Source organism: Schistocerca americana, chromosome 6, assembly GCF_021461395.2.
Source record: "Schistocerca americana isolate TAMUIC-IGC-003095 chromosome 6, iqSchAmer2.1, whole genome shotgun sequence".
Lineage (NCBI taxonomy): Eukaryota > Metazoa > Arthropoda > Insecta > Orthoptera > Acrididae > Schistocerca > Schistocerca americana.
In genome coordinates, this window is record NC_060124.1 from 587548850 (window position 1) to 587560732 (window position 11883).

Below are 11883 nucleotides of genomic sequence, written 5' to 3' on the forward strand. Positions count from 1 at the left end.
AACGCACGAGGTCGCCTAAGAGGTAAACAACTGCGCGAGCGCGAACTTCTCCGGCAGGGACGTAAACAGACGTCCGTGCCGTAGCACCGCCGAAGGCAGACTACCAACTGAGCTACCCAAGCACGACTCACGCTGTGTCCTCACAGCTTCAATTCCGCCAGTACCTCGTTTCCAAACTTCGCAGAAGCTCTCCTGCATACCTTGCAGAACTAGCACTCCTGGAAGAAAGGATATTGTGGAGAGCTTCTGCGAAGTTCGGAAGGTAGGAGACGAGGTACTGGTGGAATTAAAGCTGTGAGGACGGGCCGTGAGCCGTACTTGGATAGCTCAGTTGGTAGAGCACTTGCCCACGAAAGGCAAAGGTCCCGAGTTCGAGTCTCGGCCTGGCACACAGTTTTAATCCGTCAGGAAGTTTCATATCAGCGCACACTTCGCTGCAGAGTGAAAATTTCATTCTGGAAACATCCCCTAGGCTATGGCTAAGCCATGTCTCCGCAATATCCTTTCTTCCAGGAGTGTTAGTTCTGCAAGGTATGCAGGAGAGCTTCTGCGAAGTTTGGAAGGTGGTAGACGAGGTACTGGCGGAATTAAAGCTGTGAGGACGGGATGTGCGTGGTGCTTGGGTAGCTCAGTTGGTAGAGCACTTGCCCGCGAAAGGCAAAGGTCCCGAGTTCGAGTCTCGGCCCGGCACACAGTTTTAATCCGCCAGGAAGTTTCACTCCGGTACCTGCTCACATAACTATATTATCTGTGCTTCTAAGTATTTATGTTGTAATGCAGTGTATCTGAGGCGAAAGTTCATGATGTTGCAAAGCGTTATGTCTGTTCTATATATATTGGCTGTATTTACATACACTGTTTACACGCTGTGAATAATTGCGAAAGCAAGTGAAACTAAATGCTGTGCGTATGTGTGTGCATACCTGATAATGTACATTGACGGAATAGGTTTGCTATGGATGGTTAACGCTAAATGTATCGTATCAAAATTGCGAGACAGCGACTGGTTGTATATTTATATCCAGATAAATCGAGAGTTGTAGTATCATTCCCTCACCTGATCCGCTCAATGGTCGCGTCGTTTGCTGTTGTTTGCACTCTCCCTGCTCGCGCCTCCACCATTTGCAGACACACAGCGACTGCTGACGCTGTGCGGCTCAGTTTTGTTTTCTACCGGCCCCTGATAATGTTAGGACTTGCCATACTACTTGATTCTTTTTGTTCTCTGACAAGCGTCCTCACAGAATCTGATGAAAACTGCTGTCGCTTCATTGCTTTCCAAGTAGTCACCGTGCACTTCACCAAATTCTGGTATTCTATTCTTTTGCGTACTTTATTCATTCAGAAGTTGTTTAAATGATGCTGAAATGAATTTACTTTAGTATAACTTATTTTAATGTTATGCCTGGATTCCAGGTAGTTGCTAGCTGTGATGCTATGAGGTAGCTCAGCGGCTATCACCTTTAACCTTTGCAGCTACGAACTAATGAAAATTAAATAACTGATACACCGATGAAATTCATCATAAAATCAGTATCAGCAAGTATGATAGCAATTCGATCAGACAGATTTAGATTACTACAGATAGATCTGGAGCAGTGATTTCCAGCTTCAAATGGTTCAAATGGCTCTGAGCACTATGGGACTTAACTTCTGAGGTCATCAGTCCTCTAGAACTTAGAGCTACTTAAACCTAACTAACCTAAGGATATCACACACATCCATGCCCGAGGCAGGATTCGAACCTGCTACCGTAGTGGTCGCGCGGTTCCGGATTGTAGCGCCTAGAACCGCTTGGCTACCCCGGCCGGCCCAGCATCAGATAAAAATAGTTCAAATGGCTCTGAGCACTACGGGACTTAACATCTGAGGTCATCAGTCTCCTAGAACTTAGAACTACTTAAACCTAAGTAATCTAAGGACATCACACACATCCATGCCCGAGGCAGGATTCGAACCTACGACCATAGCGGTCGCGCGGTTACAGACTGAAGCGCCTAGAACCGTCATTTTCGATTTTGAAAACAACCTTAAGGGAAATTGCAAACAAGGTCGGTGGCATTAAGAAAGCAATGGGAATTCGGCTCTTAAATGCAGACGTGAGAGCAGGTGGGTGGAAAGAGTACACTGAAGACGTCCATAAGGTGGGGGTCTTCTTAGTTGCTGTGATAGAACAAGAAACTGGAGCCAATATGGAAGGCAATGGGAACTCAGTATTAGTGCCAGAATTTAAAAGATCCATGGATGACTTGAGCTCAAATAAGGCAAGATGGAGAGATAATATGCGTTCGAATACCTCAAATCATTGGGGGAAGTCGCAGCAAAATGACTGTTCAAGCTAGTGTATAGAATATAATCGCCGGCCGGAGTGACCGAGCGCTTCAAGACGCTTCAGTCTGGAACCGCGCGACCGCTACGGTCGCAAGTTCAAATCCTGCCTCGGGCATGGTTGTGTGTGATGTCCTTAGGTTAGTTAGGTTTAAGTAGTTCTAAGTTCTAGTGGACTGATGACCTCAGACGTTGAGTCCCATAGTGCTCAGAGCCATTTGAACCATGATTATAATCAAGAAACTGGGGACATACTGTCTGACATTTGGAAAAATGTCATCCACCCAGTTCCGTAGACAGGTGTGAGAACTACTACACTACTACCGAAATAAGTAGTAGGGAGGCGCGAGGACTGTTTTGATATCAAATTGATTTGGAAATTAATTAAATTGATCAATTAATCACCCCCACTCGTGCCCAACCCGGCCCCCGACCATGCCCACCCCTGTGTCACATGTTTGTCTCAGTTGCACATGTGCCCCTGCTTCCTCATCCCCTCCCCTTGTCCCCTCTTTCCATGGCGGTCTGGAGGGGAAAATGGCGGGAAAAGGATTCAGGCTGTTCTGTGCTACTGGAGAGAGGAAGGAATGTACTTTATTAATTTTTGGAATAATTTATTTTAGGGACGGATTTCACGTTGTTTATTTATTATGCTGATACAAAACACGTGCTTGGGCTCACAATATACAGTTAACAGACCTGGAAACTACTCGTAAATCACCGAAATAATGAAGTACAGTGTTGTACAGACATAAAAACAATTCGTAAATTACCGAAATAATGCACTGCACACCCTACAGACATGTTCACAAAATAATGCAGTACACTGATGTGCAGACACCTACACTACGCATAAAATTATCCACATAATGTATGTATAACGCTCTGCAAACACGCTCACAATGCTTAAAAAGCCGAAATAATGCAGTGCACAAACACTCAATGCATGTAGAAATGCTTTCGTATTACCGTTAAGAAATTCAACCATGATGTCTCAGCGATCTGTTTCCTACAGATGTCCAAGGTGGAATGATGGCTGACCGTGTCAGGCACACGCGCCAGCCCTGTCTGTCCCACAGGCGACACGCGTCTGGGCGGGCACGCCTGGAGAGGGTGGTGACGTGTTTACCTGGACACCACGGCCGGCACGCTGACGCATCGCCTTTGTACCTGTGGGTCCAGCACGGATATGGGTCAACGCTAGAGGCTCGTTTGAGCAGTTACCAGAAAGCGCCAGACAACAGGCTGTACTGCGCACGCGCAGCTACGATGACGTAGGCAGCCCGTGCTTGGTGCTTGCTCTGCTCATACGCTTTTCGTCGTATTTCTCGTTGGGCATCACGTGACCATGTGTAGCGGTGCGGCATGTTGTTGAGAGGGCATAGTGAGTTGTACTTAGAGCAATTGTTTTATTATATCCCACACGGATAAAGAATGCAAATAAGGGAGCAGTTCTTGGCAAAATATCATTTCAAAATTAGACTCCACAGCTCGAAGTACCATAAAATTTTGTTAAGGGGTGACTTTGACAATTTTTTTTTAAATTCGTACTCTGCAGTATTGTTATGTAGCATTTCCAACAGGTTTACATCTACTCAGCACTGCAAAAAGCTAGTAGGATGGAATACAAATTTCTTGCAACAAAAAAAGAGACAGTTTCTTGTGTAGCTTACACCGGAATAAAGGACAATAAATTACATGACTATTTCAAAATGTGAAAAAATTAACATGGTTGTCGGTGAGGCAAAGAAATTGTACAACTGACAGTTTATATTCTACTCTAGAAATAAATATGGAGCCATGTGGGGAGTTAAAACGATAAAACACGGTATGCTGCCAGTCTAAAATTTAGCATAGAATGGCAGTCTATAAATTTAAGACGTAAACACAAATTAAGAAATAACTTCAGGCCTACAGGAAGAGTGCCTTGTGATCGAAAAACACTTTCACAGAAGGCAGATTTGTAAAATTCTGCTACAGCGGTCATTATATTTGAAACAAAATATTAAGTTCAAAACTACTGACCAAATTTGCCTATTTAGTCAGCTTCAAGTCAATGTTTACGTATGTTCGTACGTATATAGCATTAAGAGATCTCACAGTGTCATAAAGGGAACAGGACATCAGAGACTACTCCAGCAGCATCGGAATTTCGTAAACCATACTAAAATGCTTCATTCCGCTCTAATTGCACATTTCTATGTCCAGATGCACTCTGAAGTATCTGATATTCACGTTTCCATGTGGTTTTCGTGATACCAATTTTTATTGGAGGTCCAGTACTGTATTCTCATGTTTGGTTCTTTATTATGGTATAACGTCATTCGCCCCAGAAAATGAAAATTTGCACTTTAAATTGAACGAGATTGAAAGTAGCCAATAGTGCGGAATGAAACACTTCGTTTCAAATAAACTAACTGCCTCAGCGGAAAAAAAATAAACTGAAGCAAATTTCTCTATAAAACAGACAGAAATAGCTTCATTAAGACATTAATGGTTGATTGCTGATAACGTGGAAATAATATAAAATCAGAAAATTAAAACTACTAACTTATTTTGGTCTTTCATGGTTACGAGAATGGCTCCCGGCCACAGAAATCTGTTTTGATTTCATTTGACGCAGGAGCTGTAAACGAAGACTATAACTCAGCTTGCTCTGCGCATGCGCGTATCTGGCAGCTTGGGCGCGCCAGAAACATTTTTCCGCGTAGTTTCTGGCTACTTGCTGCTACTGCTCATACAGCAAACAGCCACGCTTCAAGTAGCAAATAAAAAATAAAAAAAGCGGGAGGAAGGCCCTGCTCATACGCGAATTCAGCTCTGCGCATGCGCACGAGCCTGCTGGCAACTGCTCATACGAACCTCAGGAGACACGCTCCTCTAATTGCTACGCATGCCAGTCTGTTCCACAGGCGAGACGCATCTGTCTGGCGCCCGTGACGTGAACGACGACTTGTCGAAAGGTTCTGCACGTGACAGCTCTACGACATGGCCTAAATGCCGAGCGAGATGTTTTCCTAGCGACCTACCTTTGCAGGTATAGCTAAAAGGTTGTCAATATTAAGCTGACAGCCAAGTCTTCCTCTGGACACACTATAGAACTCTTTCACACTGCTTTCAGAAACTGTTTACGCCAATATCCCAGAATAACACAGGACGCATTCTTCCTAGCGATCCTACTGACACAAGATCGCTTGTCTGCATGGGAATTCCTGCCCTAACAGAAGGGGCTGTTCAAAACATGGATCAGCACATGTTATTAACGTCTGTGGCGACGTGCCTTCGAGGAACAAATGCATGGCACAGCTAAAAGGTTGTTAATGTTAAGCTGACAGCCAAATCTCCCTCTGGACAGATGCATGCTATAGAAATCTTTTGAACTGCTTTCAGAAACTGTCTCAGAATGATCAAATAGTGTTTTTCTGAGGGTAGAAGCTGCACCCAACATTCTATCCACTTGCAGGCAAACACAGGATGTTTGTCTCAGATCTTTCTTTCCTCCCCAATCCAACAGATGTGATACTTTCCTCAAACAGCTGCACCAAGCCTGCTTAAAGAGAAAAAAAATGCAAGTTAGAACTTGCTGGTATGGCACTCTGACTTCCTATTGGTCCTCTAAAAAGTACAGGGTGGAGTCTTAAGCTATATAAAGCCCAACCCCCGCCACAATCATGTCGGTCTTTTGCCAGTGCTTAGTGTGATTTCCACACCGTGAGGTGCTCAGCCAGCAGAGATGCCAGCGGCAGTGGGGGTGGGAAAAGAACAAACTTGAGTCAATTGCCATGTAAGCGTTTATAAAAAAAATTATGAGTCCAAATTTTGACAGTTACGAAATTTCGTAGCAAAGTATTCAAATTGTACAAAATTGTTAAGGCTTTCGTGGCCAGTTGTTGACAAACTGCCTATTGGCTTCTGTCTCGGGTTCTTCGGCCGACGTTCATCTAATGATTTTTCTGACGTTTCGCCAGCACGAGTGGCTGGCATTGTCAAAGCTTCACCCTCCATTGTCGGTGGTGAACTGGAGGCGAGCTCGCGGCCGCAGACTGTATGTACCTGGCGCGCCAACGTCCGAGGGCTTCTCCGCTGTCATTTCCGGTGCGGTTCTCCTCTTGTTACCTGCGACGGTCGTTCGCTGCAGTACGGGAAGCCAGGATTCGTTTACCGTAAGGCTTTCCTCTTTCTTGTTGAAACTGTTCGCGTGTTTTTGTATTTCTACAGCTTCTCTGAACAAGCGCGTGTGATAGTGCTTCTCTACAGCTAGAACTTCCGTGTCGGCGAATTTTATTACGTGGTCGGTCCCATTCAGTGAGTGCTCTGCCACGGCCGATTTCTCCACCTGCCCCAACCTGCAATGTCGCTTGTGCTCTTTGATCCTGATGTTGATGGATCGTCCAGTCATTCCGACATAAACTTTTCCGCATGTGCATGGTATACGGTATATTCCCGACATTGCAAGTGGGTCTCTTTTCTCCTTCGCCGATCTAAGACACTCTTTGATCTTTCTTGTCGGTTTGAAAATCGTCTTTACGACATGTTTGCGCAATGTACGGCTGATTCTGTCCGTCACTCTGGGAATGTATGGCAGAAAGGCCGTACCCGACATTTCTTTTTCTGGTTCGTTACTTCGCCGAGTGTTTGGCTCTGTTACACTTCCCAGAGTGACGGACAGAATCGGCCGTACATTGCGCAAACATGGCGTAAAGACGATTTTCAAACTGACAAGGAAGATCAAAAGAGTGTCTTAGATCGGCGAAGGAGAAAAGAGACCCACTTGCAATGTCGGGAATATACCGTATACCATGCACATGCGGAAAAGTTTATGTCGGAATGACTGGACGATCAGTTAACACCAGGATCAAAGAGCATAAGCGACATTGCAGGTTGGGGCAGGTGGAGAAATCGGCCGTGGCAGAGCACGCACTGAATGGGACCGACCACGTAATAAAATTCGCTGACACGGAAGTTCTGGCTGTAGAGAAGCACTATCACACGTGCTTGTTCAGAGAAGCTGTAGAAATACAAAAACACGCGAACAGTTTCAACAAGAAAGAGGAAAGCCTTAAGGTAAACGGATCCTGGCTTCCCGTACCGCAGCGAACGACCGTCGCAGGTAGCAAGAGGAGAACCGCACCGGAAATGACCGCGGAGCAGCCCTCGCCAGGTACATACTGTCTGCGGCCGCGAGCTCGCCTCCAGTTCACCACCGGCAATGGAGGGTGAAGCTTTGACAATGCCAGCCACTCGTGCTGGCGAAACGTCAGAAAAATCATTAGATGAACGTCGGCCGAAGAACCCGAGACAGAAGCCAATAGGCAGTTTATTCAAATTGTGCTACATTTTCGTAACAAGTGGTTATAAAAGTTCTTTTTTCCTTACTATTACAGCATCCATTCCCGAAATGCTGTACCTGGCTCTCATATCAATGGAAGTTAATACTTTCACTCCATGGAAACTTTGCAATAATTCTTTCATGCTCTCCGGTCTGTCTGTTTCTGCTTTAATAATTGTGTTGATTTGCCGAGAATCCATCACCAATCTCACCCACTCACCCTTTTTCGGTACCACTAAAAGTGGTGAGTTGTACGGACTCACTGCGAATTCGCCTACGTCCTGCTCGAGCATCTTCGCGACCTCTGCCTTCACTTTTTCTTTCTGTCCTAACGGAATGGGGTACGGCCTCACGAAAGACTTTTTGTGTTCCCGTACTTGGAACTTGTTTTCGAAGCCTTTTATCGCACCCGGTACGTTCGAAATTATTCTTTCGTGATTCCTCAGAACCTCCAGCGGTCTTAAAGGGGCGTCCTCTGGCATGTCTCCTACGCCGTTCATACTTTATTCGACTGTTTTCCTGAAAACGCCATCCCTTCCGTGCACGGATAGCGGTAAGCTCACTCCGCTAACACAGTTCACGAGGTTCCTGGTGCACTCCCGGGTAAGTGAGAATTTGCATGCAGCTGGCTTCAGACTCTTCCCTTATGACGCAATTATCGAACTTCAATTCAATGGGGTTCCCCTCTCTGTTTTGAGACGTGATACCTGCATCCAAGTCTACTATTGCCTCGTGAGCGTGCATGACATCTACCCCTAAAATTACTTCACTGTTAATTAAGGGCACAATGAAGAAATTCTCCTCGAATTTCAACATGATCCTAGTCTGCCACTTGGCTTCTACAATTTTACCGTATATTGCCCCTCTCACTTTCGTCCCTCGCAACGGCGAAGTCGGCCAAGCTTCCGCCTTCCCGCATTTTCGGAATGCAGCCTCACTAACAATCGAGATCGGACTCCCTGTATCGTTTACGCAGCCCAGTGATACCCCTTTCACTGAGATGGCAATCACCAGACTAACAGCTGAAATCCTGTTATCCGTTTGTTCCTGAAGTAATGTTTCCCTAATATCTTCCTGACCTATGTAACGTACTCTGCAACTTTCCGTCATCGCGTTTGGACTAACACCGTCTACCTCAATATGCATTGGACATAACTGTTATTTTCCCTCCATTAGCGATGGGTTTTTTCGTGGATCAGCCGGTCTGATTTTCACGTCAGCGGGAATAGTTTCCCTTTTCTTATTCGCCGGGGCCTGCTCATATTTTTACCGTACTCGACTACCCGTGAGCCTGAAACGTCCCCTTAGAAAAATTAGTGAATTACTGTGCTTAAACTGACACACAATATTTTTAGCGCAACGCAATCTGACTTTCAAAAATCCCTACAAAAGAATGGTCCTGACTAAAATAACCTATACCTTTCATGAATCGCTTACCTCACAAAAATCTTCGTTACTCGAACTACTGCAATACAGCGAGCGCCACTACTGCCAGCTAAATAAAAGATTCAAACTACTGAAGCCACTAACTACTGATAGACATAGTTAGCAAATGAAAGATTTTGATAAAGAACAAACAATGTATTTACCTTAATAGTGTTCAAAAGTCATAGTATATATATATCAGTTCATGACATCCAGTCTTACAAGTTTACTGTCTCTGATGGACACACGTCCAGATCATCCGCTCTCAAAACTCCGCCATCTCTCTCCCCACATCCACCACTGCTGGCGGCTCACCCACAACTGAGCAACGCTACGCGCTGTTAACAGCCAACTGCCCAACACTACAATAACGACTATTCCAACAATGCCACCCAGCCACAGACTGCACACAGCACAGCCAGTGATTTTCATACAGAGCGCTACGTGGCGTTACCAATAGAAAACCTGCGCCTTTTCCTGTTCCCAATCGCCGACGTCGTACTCTAACTCCTGTAAGAGTAGTTTAAACGATTATAAATCGTCCACCTATCACCATATGGCGCAGCTGAGTTGGAAGTTTCATTACACACATCCTTATCAGTTCGCCCGGATTGTAAGGGTTGTACAGAAACTGGTTGTTCTGCAGCATGTGTTCGAACAGTCAGGCAGGAATCGCAAAACCAGATTGGTTTAAATTTGGCAGCATCATATATTATTCTTTACCCGGTCTTGCGCCGCCTCGGACCAATAGGCCGGGAGAAACTCGCGCTGACACTCGCCTACCGTCGTGTACGTGCGAGCTGCAGCGGGTTCGGCCTCGAGTTGCCCGACACATAAACTCTATTTTATATTCATCCGGCCAGTTGGGGGTAGGCGGAACTGGTATTATTTAAGCCAAGCATGTGGGTGTATCCTGTTCACCGAGTTGCGGAAGACTTAGAATTTTCGCACAGAGAGAAAGCGTTTGTAGTCAAACCCTTCCGCTTCCCTCCTGTAAGACCCCACCCACGAGTTTCTGTGTCCTTCCCGACATTTGCCTATGTTGCTCGCTAGTTTCTTCCTAGCCCTCTAATGTCCGGATTCACTTCCCTCGCTACTGTCTTGTGCGCCTTTGCGCACTTGGTTTCCCATTTCGGTTCCGCACGCGAGAATATTCTCCACGTGAGCCACTCGTTCGCATATCTCGTTTGTAGCATCGCGTTGTCACCTTCTGACCTCACATTTTCCTTCCTAAAATTTCCTTAATAATTTGATTTCTTCATTATCTGTTGCATTCAGCATCGCAGCATTCTCGCTTCTCCCCGACATTGTTATATCTGCAACCTTTTCCTCGAGTTTCTCTAACTCTTCTTTCACCTTCTTTATTTCGTTCCTATTTTGCACTTTTACCGCTTCTACTTTTCCCTCAAGGATTGCCCTGTTGTTTGGTTCAAATGGCTCTGAGCACTATGGGACTTAACATCTATGGCCATCAGTCCCCTAGAACTTAGAACTACTTAAACCTAACTAACCTAAGGACATCACACAACACCCAGTCATCACGAGGCAGAGAAAATCCCTGATCCCGCTGGGATTCGAACCCGGGAACCCCTATTGTTTGGATCTACTTTTTCTTGAGTTGCTTCGAAGGCTTTTAAACGTTTAATCTCCCTTTTATTTTCGCTATTACACCTTTCTGCTAATATTTGGAGTCCCTTCTCTAAATTTTCTCATTTCGACCTGAACTCTTTTCTGTTCTTTCTCGACAGCGCTTAATCTATTACCTACTACTTCAAATTTTTCGTTGACCTCGTTCACAACATCCTTTCAAGCCTGTTCAAGTAGCGCCTTATTCGCTTCAAATCTCACATCTACACGGGCCATGATACCTTTCAGTTTTGAGTTAAATTTCGTATTATTTTCTTCCTGTTTCGTCATACTTTCTTTCATCACCCTGACCAATGCGGCCACCCATATGTTATTCGGGTCTGTATTTTCCGACGTACTTTGACTGCTCCCTATTGTCTCGGTTTCGTCCTGCTACCAGTCGGGGAGATACCCTGCACATTTTCTAAGTTCAGCATTACCGCAGCGCAACTATAATGGGGCATATTCCCGTTGCTTGTCTCACACGCGCCTCTCTCTCTCCGCGGCTATCTGTTTAATGGTAACTCCCTCTGCGCCTGACCTGTTTATCCTCGCACCGCTCCTCGAGCGACCACATGTCTCCATTTTGGATACTGGGATCTCCCAGGTAACGATGAAGTGGGGATTTTCCCGTTGGACCATTTCACGAGTGTACCGTCAATGTTAGAAATCCGATAAAACATCAAATCTCCGACATCGCTGAAGCCACGAAAACCTCCTGCAAGAACGGAACCAACGACGACTGAAGAGAATCGTTCAACGTGACAGAAGTACAACGCTTCCGCAAATTGGCGCAGATTTCAAAGCTGGGCCATCAACAAGTGTCAGTGTGCAAACCATTCAACGAAACATCATCGATATGGGCTTTCGGAGCGGAAGGCCCGCTCATGTACCCTTGATGACTGCACGACACGAAGCTTTACGCGTCGTCTGGTCCCATCAACACCGAAATTGGACTGTTGATGAATGGAAACATGTTATCTGAGCGGACGAGCCTCGTTTCAAATTGTATCGGGCGGATGGACGTGTTAGGGTGTCGAGACAACCTCATGAATCCATGGACCACGCCTGTCAGTAGAGGACTGTTGTGATGCTTCTAGATACGACTCTGACAGGTGACACGTATGTAAGTACCCTGTATGATCACCTAATCCATTAATGTCCATAGTGCATTC

At 45.5% G+C, this 11883-nt stretch overlaps 1 non-coding gene across 1 annotated transcript; it reads left to right on the forward strand.

Moving 5' to 3' along the window:
- The first annotated feature begins 616 nt into the window (after nt 1-616).
- Trnas-cga lies at nt 617-691 on the forward strand. The gene has a single exon. It is a non-coding gene; the product is annotated as a tRNA-Ser (tRNA).
- Nucleotides 692-11883: the final 11192 nt, after the last annotated feature.